The sequence below is a fragment of the Triticum urartu genome, chromosome 4 (genome assembly GCF_003073215.2).
Source record: "Triticum urartu cultivar G1812 chromosome 4, Tu2.1, whole genome shotgun sequence".
In the NCBI taxonomy this organism is placed as follows: Eukaryota; Viridiplantae; Streptophyta; class Magnoliopsida; order Poales; family Poaceae; genus Triticum; species Triticum urartu.
The window spans coordinates 167,682,030-167,695,269 of NC_053025.1; positions in this window are offsets into that span (position 1 = coordinate 167,682,030).

Here is a 13,240-nt window from a genome sequence, read left to right on the forward strand (position 1 = left end):
AGAAAGATATCCTAGGAGCTACTTGAATTCCCACTTATAAACTCCCGAAACTTTCTGGTTATGCAATCAGGTGTTGGGGATACAGTGGAAGCATAATATCTCACCCAAAACTAGCAAATCCTACATCCAGCTGTATCCATCCTTCAACACATAACCAAGAAAACTTTGGAAATCGTTTACCTCAACCTTCGAAAATCATCCGTTATGCGAGTTATGGCAATACTCCCGAACTCCCGCCCTAGTACTGGGTGGCGTCGAGGTTATCTCAACAACAACTGCATAAAAGAGATTTTCGATGTCGGCGAACTCAGGTATTCCAGAGCTGCAACGATAAAATCGTGACGACAACACCTCGGAGCTCAACTCCCCGGGACACTACCACAACCCCTAAATGTTAGGAGGCACCAAGAACAATGTTCTCATCACAAAACCATCGGTACGATTCCAAGATACCCGCGTGATCCTAAAAAAATTGTGAAATTTGAGGAGAGAAGAGTCAAAACTCTACGTTAGGAGGCCTCACCAGAGCGACGAAGGGACTGAGGAGTAAAAAGAACCCTACTCTCTGATATATATATATATATATAATCCTATAAGACTCAAAACATTTGTTCTAGACTCAACAACGACAGCGATTCGATCAAGTAGGGGGCTCCTAAGTCGGGGATGGCTCTGATTACCAACTTGTAACACCCACAATGCGGCTATATCTCACACGTGTCAGGGCACGACTTAGAGGCATAGCGCATGGTAGGTTTGTCGCAAGAGGGGTAATCTTCACACAATCCCATGTACTGAATAGAAACGGATAAAGCGTTGGCTTACAATCGCCACTTAACACAAATACAAGTTAAACATACATCATCCAGAATACAAAACAAGGTCCGACTACGGAACCAAAATAAAAGAAGACAACCCCAAATGCTAGATCCCCGATCGTCCCAAGTGGGCTCCACTAGTGATCAATTGGAAATGAAACAACATAACGAACACGATCTTCATCTAGCTCCCTGTTGAGCTCAGTTGCGTCACCTGCATTGGTATCATCGGCACCTGCAACTGTTTGGAAGTATCTGTGAGCCACGAGGACTCAGCAATCTCACACCCGCGAGATCAAGACTATTTAAGCTTATGGGTAGGAAAGGGTAGTGAGGTGGAGCTGCAGCAAGCACTAGCATATATGGTGGCTAACTTACGCAAACAAGAGCGAGAAGAGAAGCAACGCAACGGTAGTGAACTAGAAATGATCAAGAAGTGGTCCTGAAACTACTTACGCTCAAGCATAACACAAGAACCGTGTTCACTTCCCGAACTCCGCCGAGAAGAGACCATCACGGCTACACACGCGGTTGATGCATTTTAATTAAGTTAAGTGTCAAATTCTCTACAACCAGATATTAACAAATTCCCATCTGCCCATAACCGCGGGCACGGCTTTCGAAAGTTCAAAACCCTGCAGGGGTGTCCCAACTTAGCCCATCACAAGCTCTCACGGTCAACGAAGGATATTCCTTCTCCCAGGAAGACCCGGTCAGGCTCGAAATCCCGGTCACAAGACATTTCGTCAATGGTAAAACAAGACCAGGAAAGCTGCCCGAATGTGCCGACAAATCCCGATAGGAGCTGCACATATCTCATTCTTAGGGCACACCGGATGGGCAGGACGTCGGGTTGGCATAGACCCTGGTTGCCCAGGGGGCGCCGTACATCGCCTAGTTTGGACCAACACTTAGAGAAGCACTGGCCCGGGGGGTTAAAATAAAGATGACCCTCGAGAGCGCGACTCCCAAGGGAAAAGTAGGTGGCGGTGAGGCAAATGGTAAAACCAAGGTTGGGCCTTGCTGGAAGAGTTTTATTCAAAGCGAACTATCAAGGGGTCCCCATAACACCCAACCGTGTAAGGAACGCAAAATCAAGGAGCATAACACCGGTATGACGGAAACTAGGGCGGCAAGAGTGGAACAAAACACCAGGCATAAGGCCGAGACTGCCACCCTTTACCAAGTATAGATGCATTAATTAAAATAAGAGATATTGTGATATCCCAACATATCCATGTTCCAACATGGAACAAACTCCATCTTCACCTGCAACTAGTAACGCTATAAGAGGGGCTGAGCAAAGCGGTAACATAGCCAAACAACGCTTTGCTAGGAAATGTGGGTTAGAGGCTTGACATGGCAATATGGGAGGCATGATATAGCAAGTGGTAGGTATCGCGGCATAGCAAAAAGAGCGAGCAACTAGCAAGCAAAGATAGAAGTGATTTCGAGGGTATGGTCATCTTGCCTGAGATCCCTCAAGGAAGAAGAACGAGTCCATGAAGAAGACAAACAGTCGTAGTCGAACGGATCCTCACAAACGCGACGTTAACGGAACCAACCCGAAGAAGCACACCGGAAAGAAGCAAACAACATGGTAAAGAACCACCACATAACCATGGCATGATGCACAACCAAGTATGATGCATGTCCGGTTTAAAGAGGGCATGGCATGGCAAAGTGCACAAGCAATTCTACAAATTAAGTGGATCTCAATATGCAACGAGTTGCATATTGACGAAACACCACAACAAGTTATTTAGTTCGATCTCGTTAATGTACTCAACAATATTAAATGTTTTTTTAGCATGGCAAGGGGTCAAGCAAAGTAAAACTACCTATCTTGGCAAGTTTAAATGAGGCAGGAACAACAAACAACAAGTTCGAAAAAATCCCCATGTGCATATTTTAGATTTGGTACTGTTCTGCCCTAAACCATATCTTATAGTTGTTGAACATGCAAAGTAAAGCCACCATGATAATCTATGCATTTTTCTACCCCATTTACATATAAAGATTATTAAATTTGGAGCTACAGTTAAATAGTTATGAATTAAAACATTTTAGCATGGCAATAGGCAAAATATAAGCAAACATCATTTTAAACATGTCAAACATGATTGAAAGTTGGATATTAGTAAACTAGACAAGATTCTATGCATTTTTCATATAAGGTTTGTTTTCATATGATGCACCGGTTGTGAGTTATTAAATGCATGAAACTTCGGGAGTTTTCTGCAAAACTGTGTTCTGTGGTTAAATAGGAAAATTCGTCCATAGAAAAAAAACACTACACGGGCTGAAACTGGAGCAGGTTGGGCCAACAAAAAAAGGGGCCATTGGGGCCTCACCATGGGCTTTGGCCCAAGGCGGTGGAGAGGAAGCCCGGTTGGCCGGGAGGGGGAGCTGCTTGGGCCGTGTTTGTTGCGTGTCCTGGCGTGTAGCGGGGGCGCGGTCAACGAGCGCTCGTCATCTCCATACGAACAGGAGGAGGTCGAGGCAAGGGGTCGTGGGCGGTGGACTTGACACGATTCCGGCGGCTCTAGGAGATGGAGGACAAGGAGGAGAAGTGGATCCACCTGGGGCGACGGTACTGGCAGGATGCGGGCGCTGCTTGTGCTGCCCACCGGTGGGACGATGGTGAGGGCGGAGGAAGGCGACAGCGTGCATCCGGGTCGAGGAGGCTGCAGCAATGGTGTTCACGGGCAGAGGATGCAGGGCCTTGGGAACGGCGGAGTCCACGGGCGCGGTCGCTGGAGCGGTCCACACGAGGAGCAGGGGCGCATCGTCCCGTCCTTCTCGAAGCAGGGGAAAAACAGGGGTGGCGACAGGGACTTGGCGCCGAGAGGCAAGCAAAGGCGGACTTGGACGGGCGCAGACAGGGGGAATGGAGGCAGCGACGGGGATCTCCGGTGGCGGAGCTCGACGCGGAGGCCGGAGGTGGCTTCCATGGTGCCAGTGTGCTCCTATGAAGAGAGCAAAGAGAGAGTCGAGGTGAGGGGAGAACCAGAGAGGGAAAACAAAAAGGACGCAGGGAGAGACAGAACCAGGCGGCGAGGGCTCGTCTGCTGGTGGTGCTCGTCGGCGGAGGGAGCTCCGGTGGTTCTACGGCTTGCCGCGCGCGAAGGATGGGCGAGGACGGAGGGGAACGAGGCAGGAACTCGCTGGAGGAGAACAAGCGTTGGAACGTGCGTCTCTCTGTTGATGCGGTAGGTGGGAGGATGAACTAGGAGGCTACAGACTATTCGATCCGGATCTGATGGTCGAGAGCGACGGTGGAATGGATGGATGTGGTTGGGTGGATCTGGAAAACAAGGTAGGCAGGCTGGTTCGGTGCTGGATCCGAGGATGGTGGCGGAGGGTGAGGGATTGGATGGATGGGACTGCCTAGACTAGGTTTTGGACATATATATATACATAGCATAAGGGTTAGATTAGGGGAGACCTAGTCCCTCCGATCAAAATCAGATGGTCAGGAAAAAATAGGCTAGGGATCCCAATAAACAAAACAGAGATATTTTCTAGACGTTTGGGGATGATCCAGACCCAACGGTGATGACCGTCCGGGTCGGGTCCGGGACAGCTTTTCGGACGCGCGCGCAAGGAGGGCCTCGGGCTGACAAGAGAGGTTAGGATGGGCCTGGTGGTAGGTAGTGGACTGTGTAGACGGTTTTAGGGAGAAAAGAGAGGGAAAGCCCGGCGACAGTTCTCGGAGACCGAAAACGTCCGGCGTCTGACCGACTATAATGTTGCTATAAATATCCGTCGGGGCATCAAACGGGCTCCAACGCGATGAAACTTGGCAGGCGTCCTATCTACACTATAGCAACACCGCATGCCAACTTTCAACCCATTCCGAGAAAATTTCCCGCCCACTTATAAAATACTATTTCGGAGGTGTCGCGGGCGCGTGCAAGTGTGTCTGGGCTCAGAACAGACAACGGAAGGAACTAGGAGACCCGTGCGAATGCAATTTTCAAAAAACATGATGATGCAATGCACATGATGACATGATGAAAAGCAACACGCAAGCAAAAGACATGGCAAAGACAGCGAATAACTGGAAGACATCTGGCGCAACGGTCTCGGGGCGTCACAATAGGTGTTATTATTGATATGAAAGAAGGAAATATAAGGTTCCAATTTCCATTGAAGTGTAACACCTGGATAATTATGCTACAGTAATACCATGCTAATGATGCCACGTCACCGCGTTTGTTGTTATTAACCTCATGTTGATTCAATCACTGTTTAAGAAATCCTCTAATTCAACGATTAATCTTCCGATTTATCGCTACTCGGGGGGTGACCGATAAAATTATGCCTTATCTTCATAGTTTATCTTTTGGGCTGATTTATCACTCTAACAAGTGATTTATCAGAAATATATCGATAGATCGGACCTATTCATAGCACTATGTTTGCGAAAACTATGTTTATTTGTGTTATGTGGATCTTTTTACGCAATTTGTATTGTTGTCCTATTTTGTTTGTCATTATACAAGGTAACACATCTGTCCAATATTGTTTTGGTGTTCAATATCGCGTATTTTAGTGTTGGGAACCTGGGATTTGCAAAAAAATAGATTAATAGTCGACCGATAAATCGATTAATCGGCCAATTTCCGATTAATCTCTAATTCCTGGCTGACCGAGACGATAACGATAAGCGATATCCTCAACATTGGATTCAATCACGTTCCAATTCAAAATTCAAAATTAAGTCAAATGACAAAAGTTTTCAAACATTAAAACTAAGATGTTCTAGATGTGGCAAATAAATCATAAGTAATATTGGTGGAGAAATCATCTTTTTATAAAGGTTTAAATGCACAAAATAAAATTAAAAATAGTAAAAGGAAATTAAACAAAAGACAAAAGTAAATAAAAGAAAAAGAGAAGAGAAAAAAAGAAAAGAAGACCCCCTAGACAACTGGGCCAACAGGCCCAGCTCGCCACCCACGTGGCCCACCTGGCCCAACCCCGCTGCCCCTGGCCTATCAGGCCACACCCCCCCAACCATAACCAACTGATCCCCCCACTTCCCCCACTCCCTTCACCTCTCCCTCTTCCCCTGGGTGCCGCTGCACGACGCTGCACTGTTACCCCGCCGCCTGTCGATGGACCGCCCCGTCCTCGTCTCCCCCTCCCCCACGCCGACTCTATCGAGCCTCGCCGGCGAACACCAGCAGCGTGGGTGAGAACCCCATCCTCCCCCTGATCCCCTCTCTACATGCACCCACGCCCCTCGCAGCCCTCCGCTGACCGCGCTCGCGCCCCGCGGTCGCCGCGCGGGGCGCACCCCGCGCCGTCCGCCGCACCCGGCCCCTGCTCCCCTCACCGCGCACGCGCACCTGCCCGTGCAGTGGCATCGCCCCAGCCAATCGACTGCTACCTCGCACACACCTGTAGTGGCCTCCGCTGCTGCCCAACGTCGTAGGCCCCGCTCACCCCGGCATCCCTTTGCCTATGTTGCACTGCCTCGCCACCGTAGCAGCTCGTCGGCCACCCTGCCCCGCGCTGCCCCCTGCCCCCTCTCGCCTCCCACCCTACCTCTAGCCCGCGTGCCCCGCGCCGCTACCTCCGCCACCGCCATGCCACGCCGCCCCGTCCAGCCGGCCGTGCGCCTGCCCCTGCCCCACCGCGCTTCTTCGCCGTCGCCTGTGGCTGCGGCCCTGGATGGTCACCGGCTAGGTCCGGTGCCCGGCTCCGCCGACTGCGTGTGCGTCGGGCTGACGCCCGCACCCATTAACCCCCAGTGTGAATGGCCCCGGGCCACCGACGTGTGGGCCCCCGCCCCCTGTGAAATGGATTTAAAAATAATTAATTAATTCGTAATGTAGTTGATTAGCTTAATTAATTTAACTTACTTAGCCTAATTACCTAATTTAGTTAATTAAAACTGTTAGTTTAGTTAGGTCAATGACAGAATGACCCCACACGTTAGTTTGACCCAGTCAATGCCCTGTTGACTGCTGACGTCATGGTGATGCAATAACCCCATTTTAGAATTAATAATAATTTCAGAATATTGTTTAAAACTTCGAAAAATAATATAAAATAAACCGTAACTCGGATGAAAATACTTTGTACATGAAAGTTGCTCAAAAAACGAGACGAATCAGGTTATGCCCTTTGTTCGTCTGTCACACGTTCCTAGTATAGTGAATGTGGAACCGTCTCCCTCTGTTTCGCCTGTCCGAAAATGCCAAACACCGGGGAAACATTCTAGGATGTTTCCCCCTTCGTCGGTATCGTGTAGCCCTGTGTTAGAACACCCCTAGCGCTAAGTATTGCATGTCATGCATCTATTTGCTTTGTATTTACTATTTCTTCCCCCTCTTCTCTCCGGCAGACCCCAAGACTGATGCCGATGCCCCTGTGATCGACTACGTCACCGACATCACTTCTTCCATTCCAGCAAAGCTTCCAGGCAAGCAAACCCCCCTTGATCATTTCGATATCGCCCAGTTCCATTCTCTCTCATGCTTGCATTAGATTTTTCTACTGTAATTCTTTGCTCCTATATCTGATGCATAGCCTACTTTTGTAACCTGCACATTGTACCTTACCTGCTTATCCTAAACTGCTTAGTATATGTTGGATAGTAATCCACTAGTGACCCCTCACCTTGTCCCAGTTGCCCGACTTGATGACCGATGACTCGATCAACGTGATCGACGTCCAGATCCCGACACATCACATCACCCCCCTTTGTTGCTCGACGTTGCAAAGCTACTATCAAGTGCCGAGGGTGATACCTCGTAACACACTCATGATGATAACTCTGTAGTTAAGCTATTCATTCATGGTCATCGAGGGTGATTCCTACTTCACCACTCCCGATACGACTATGTCGTGCAACAACTCAAGTGTGAACCTCCACTACAAGAAATGCATCAACTTATGACCACCACTATTGGTCACTGAATGGTCATAGTTTTCCTTTTGTGAGCTTTTTCTGGCCAAAAACAGATGGTCAAAAGCTGGCCGTCGTAAACTAAAATTAACGACCTTTCTTCTGGAATGGTCGTAAACGTTTATGACCAAAAAAAGGTCATAAATTTAACGACCAATTATTTTGGTCACTAGCAATCCGCCCACACCACGTTAGATCCATCGTGGCAAGATGACGTGGCAGAATTACGACCAAATGAAAAGGTCGTAAAATAGAATCAGCCCGGTCCATTTCAGCCGTCTACATGGGCCAAGCCCAATAATTTAGCCCATTTAAATTTTTTTCTCTTTGTTTTGCTCATCTACATGGGCCTGGCCCAATAATTTGGTCTTTTATTTTCTGGGAATGGAGTCTTTGTCTGATGATTTTTTTAATGTCCACTATTGTTTTGGGCCACAGGCTTTTTAGTCTAGTTCGAATATGGGCCTTGGCCTTTTTATTTTCTTGGATGCAGCCTTTTATCAACTTTTTTTACAGTCAACTCTTTTTTAGGCCCAAGCCTTTTTAGTCAAATTCTTGTTTGGGCCTCGGCCTTTTTAGAGCCCAGGTTCATATTTTCCATAACTATAAACAGCAAGGCCCAGGTGCATAAGTGATCCACATAACTTCACAAAAAAAACACAGGTTCACATAACAGCTCCCAGGTTCACATAACTTCACAGATCCCAGGTTCACAAGTTCAAAATGCAAAATGCAACAGCAACAGCAACAAGGTTCACAAGTTCAAACTACTCAACCCAGGTTCACAAGTTCAAACCACTCATCCCAGGTTCAAACTACCTTAGCTCCAAAGAGAGCCATCAAGTGGGATAACTTCTCTTCCTGCTCTTGAGACTTCTTGCGCAGCAGCTCAATTTCCTTGTCGCGTGCAGCTTCAGCTTCTTCCGCCTTCATCTTGATTGCCGCCAATTCTTCTTGCATCACTTCAGCTTGAAGCTCGGACCTCTCCAGCTTCTGCTCAAGGTCACAAACATGAGCAGCCACTTCAGCAGTTGCTTTGCTGGATTTGTTCCTAGATGACTGGAGCCCAACATTCCGGAGGAATGTGCTTTCCTTGACTTCATTCTTGAGCACTTCTTCGACAATTTCAACAGCAGACTTTGGCTCTTCACCTTCTGGTACCGACGCGTCCTTCATTTTTTCCATCTCAAGCTAGCATATGGAGGAAAATGATAGGCATTAGTGGGAGATCTATTTCACATTTTGCAAACCAAACCAAGCAAGAGAAACCAAACCAGCACACAAATGGATTATTTGAAGTAACCAAACCAGCACACAAAATCTATACATTATTTTACTCAAACTCAAACAGAAGAAGATGATGACTAGTAACTTGACAACATTATTTGACTAGTAACTTATGTGACCTGGAGACATGCGACTGGGAGCAATATGATCGCTTCATTAAGCCTAGAATGGTGGTTCTATATAAGATGGCTTCCCGAGTGAGCCGATCATCAAACTAGCATTCAGATCAAATTTCATCATATCATAAAAATGCAACAAATAGCTACAGCAAGTTCTGATATCTTTGTTGAACTATCAAATAGCATCGAAGCAAGGAACATAGCATGTGTTCTTGACTGGCCTCGAATCAAACAGCATCAAATCATCACATCAAACAGCATCAAAGCTGGCTGTGAATCAAACAGGGCATGGACAAAGCATGGAGTGACTTACTATAGCAGTCTTGACTGGCTCCGAAAACCCGTGCTTCTTGCTGTTGTGGGTGGCCTTAAACAAGTCAACCGCAGACAGCTCCTCACCCTTACGCTCTTCTTTCTGAAATGTTTTTCAACAAAAATCAAAATGTTATTCAGCAAGAATCAGAAATGTTATTCAACGAGGATCAAACTGTAAGGTCTCTAGAGAAAAGTTCTCACAGTGGCAAAAATGTATCCTGTGTAGTTCCTGGAACCAGTTCTCTGATTGTACATGACTTTTTCTCGATTCATCTTGTTCGACACACAGGTTTCCTACAAAAAAGCATACTGTCAGCATGATCTAGCACTAGCATATCATGTGCAGAACATAAAGCATCAAACAAAGCAGAGACAAACCTTGTGTCTTGGGGTAGACCACATCTCCACCAGAGCTTGCCATTCACCATCCGTCAGATCTGGCACCGAAGAATTAATGCTGACTTTGTTTGCGGCTACGGTGTCAAAATACTTCTTCTTGATCTGATGGTGTCTATTCTTTGAATGTTTCTGCAGAATATCTTTGCACGCGATCTTGATGGTCTCCGAGTCCGTGTTCATCTCAAAATTTTCCTACCAAGATAGCAAACAAGGTAGGAACAATATTAGTGATCATGCATAGGTGTAACAGAAAATAGATAGCACATTAACTATGAAACAAGTAGCTTACAGCAACTTTCCCAATGTAGTTCTCCAATAGACAAGATTTTTTTTGTATATCTTGAAGTGAGGAAGAACCGGAAGATGGCTTCTTGCAACGAGTCCACACATGTCTTTAGCATTCAAAAAATGAAAAACGGTTTTTTTGTTAAACAAGTTGGAACCTTGTTTTGGCAACATTGTTTGCCATCACAAGACGGAGGCATGCGCCAAATTTGGGCATATTATCAAAAACTATTAAACGGATGCGGCCATGTCATTGCTAGTTTGTCTTGAAAGCCATGGATCTTTGTTCATGGTAGGTCGTTTTTGAGAACACTTTTTCCAAAAAACACCTGTATTGCAAGTTTAGTATTTTTGCTAGTTGGTAGGCCACATTTGATGATGTGACGTAGAGGTCTCCCATTTTTTTTTTGATTTTTTTGAATTTTTTACGATGTTTTCAAAAACCGTCTGATTTCGTTGCGGCGGTCGTCCGTGGCTAGGGTTTGAGTTGTGCCAATCTGTTTGTCGAATATTTGATGAAATGCCTACCCGTGAAGCTAAAAATGATTTTTGGTAAAAATAATGGGCAAGCTATGGAGGACCCGCAGTTCAAATTCCAGCCGGTTCCGGCTGAATCGGCCGAAGGTGGTCTGAATGGCTGGGAGTAGCTACGAGGGTCAGAAATGCATGCTTTTTGGCGACCATCCGTGAAACAGGGTCTACTTTGAGATAGACATGGAATGGCACCGTTTGGGGTGACCCTCCTTGTAGCCGCTTGACGAAAAACGCATGTCTTTAGCATTCAAAAAATGAAAAACGGTTTTTGAATTTTTTATGGTGTTTTCAAAAACCGTCTGATTTCGTCGTGGCGGTCGTCCATGGCTAGGGTTTGAGTCGTGTTTTTAGCATTCAAAAAATGAAACTTATATTGTTTCATACATGAGCATGCACAAAAACCCATAATTTTATCTTTCATCCATGAGCATGCATAAAAAAATTTCAATTCCCATCAATTACCAAACTTAATATTCATAATTAAGAAATTGACATGTTTAGATGACACTGTCATATAGCATCCATGAGCATGCACAAAATTAAACCTGGCATACTTAACATTGACATGTTCATATTACACTAACAAGCTTAAACCTAACATGCTTAACATTGCCACTTCATTTCTTAACATCTTCACTCCTCCTTCTTCTTCTTCATCAACCTGATGCGCTCAGAGTGGCGAATCCCAATGCGGATATACTCCTCTACCACAATTGGCATGGTCATGTCGCCAAGCTGTGGGATTGCAGGCGCCACCACCATCACGAGGTCATTGTCAGGCACCACCATTGCGAGGTCATCATTGGGCACCACAATCGCGAGGTCGTCGTCAGCCACCATAGCAAGGTCGACGTCCGCCACCAACATAGCAGGGTCATCGTCAGCCACCACCATAGCAAGGTCGTCATCCGCCACCACCATAGCAGGGTCGTCGTCAGCCAGAATAGGCTGCTCCTTGTCATCCCCGCTCTGCTCCTTGTCATCCCTGCTCTGCTCCTCATCATCCCCGTTGCTGCTCCCATTGCCTGGCCAAATGCAACAAAGTGTGAACATGGTGTTGTCGTCGTGCAGGTAGAGGAAGCCAAAAGGATAGGAAGAAGAGAGGCAAAGAGCTTACTGGCATCGTCGTCGTGCTGGTAGTACATGCGGCACATGGTGTTGTCGAACATCTTCACGGTGAACATGGCGTCGCCGTCGTAGCGGAAGACAAGGAAGTACCCGAGTTGTAGCTCATGAGAGCGGGCGAAATGCTCCCAGCCGGGCCCTAGATACATGTGGCCTTCGCCATCAAACACCACCAACACGTCCTACAGCCTGCGAAGTCCGCTGCCGGCCTCCCGCAGCTGCACTTTGTGGGGCTCACGGCCGGCGAGCATCTTCGCAAACTTGTCAGGCAGCCTCTGCAGTGAAGGTCAAGAAGTGGTTAATTGTGCCAATCAAGAACTAGACAGCAGAGTGATGATAATTAAAGAGATGAGTGATGATAAATATACCTGCCTACTACAAGATCTCTCAATTACGATCTCGAAGAACTCGAAACCTTCCAAGCCAGCCATCTCACTTCTCTGAAAAGCAGCATTGTAAATTAAGCAATAGGACTGGACATAAATAGGAAACAGGCACTTCAAAAAAGTAGAATATTTACTACATGTGTTTGCCAGGGCCTCAATTTGGAATACTACTATAAATGGCAATGGCCTCAATTTGCTTCTACTATATCTTGGCAAAGGGGCAATCATCATCAGCAACAAGAATAACAACATCATGTGCACCCATCAGGTAACCACAACAAAAATAACAAAAGCAACATCATCAGGTGACCACCAACAGCAACAGCACTAAAATCTACTATAAATGGACCAGAACACAGCTAGAACCATATCTACTATAAATGGACATTGTTGCAAATCTATAAATGAACATATCTGAACATTGGCATAAATGACAGAAAATATCCCTATCCAAACCCATCCATATCTGAACATATCTATAAATCTACTATAAATGGCAGAAAAGGTATTAAACCTAACCATAAATATCAACATTTCTTTACAGATGGAGTACAACCTACTGCATCAAACCTAACCATAAATATCAACATTTCTTCATGGCAAGTCAAAACCACACTCATTTCTACTTTTCAGCACTACATGTATATTTATGTCACAATCCAAAGAGGAAGGCCAGCATTAGGCATTGCCTTGCAAGCTACATTGAGGAAAACAAGTTTGATTTCATCATCAAATCTGTCAATGAGCTTTCCTGATACTTTAATTAAACACAACCTAGTGCATCTAACCCCAACCAAAAATAACAAAAATTCCTCATGGCAAGTCAAACCTACACTCCACTAATACAGTACTATATGGAAACCAAGCTAGGCGCCCAAAATTAAGATCAGAAGCACCAATTAGCTACTCCATCTCGTACAAAGTTGTACTAAACCAGTGCCAATTAAGATGGATTAGAGGGAGTATCAAATTTGAACGCAAATTAAATAGTAACAGAATGATTCAGTTGAGTTACTGAATCATGCATTGAGAACACCACATGAAGGCTAT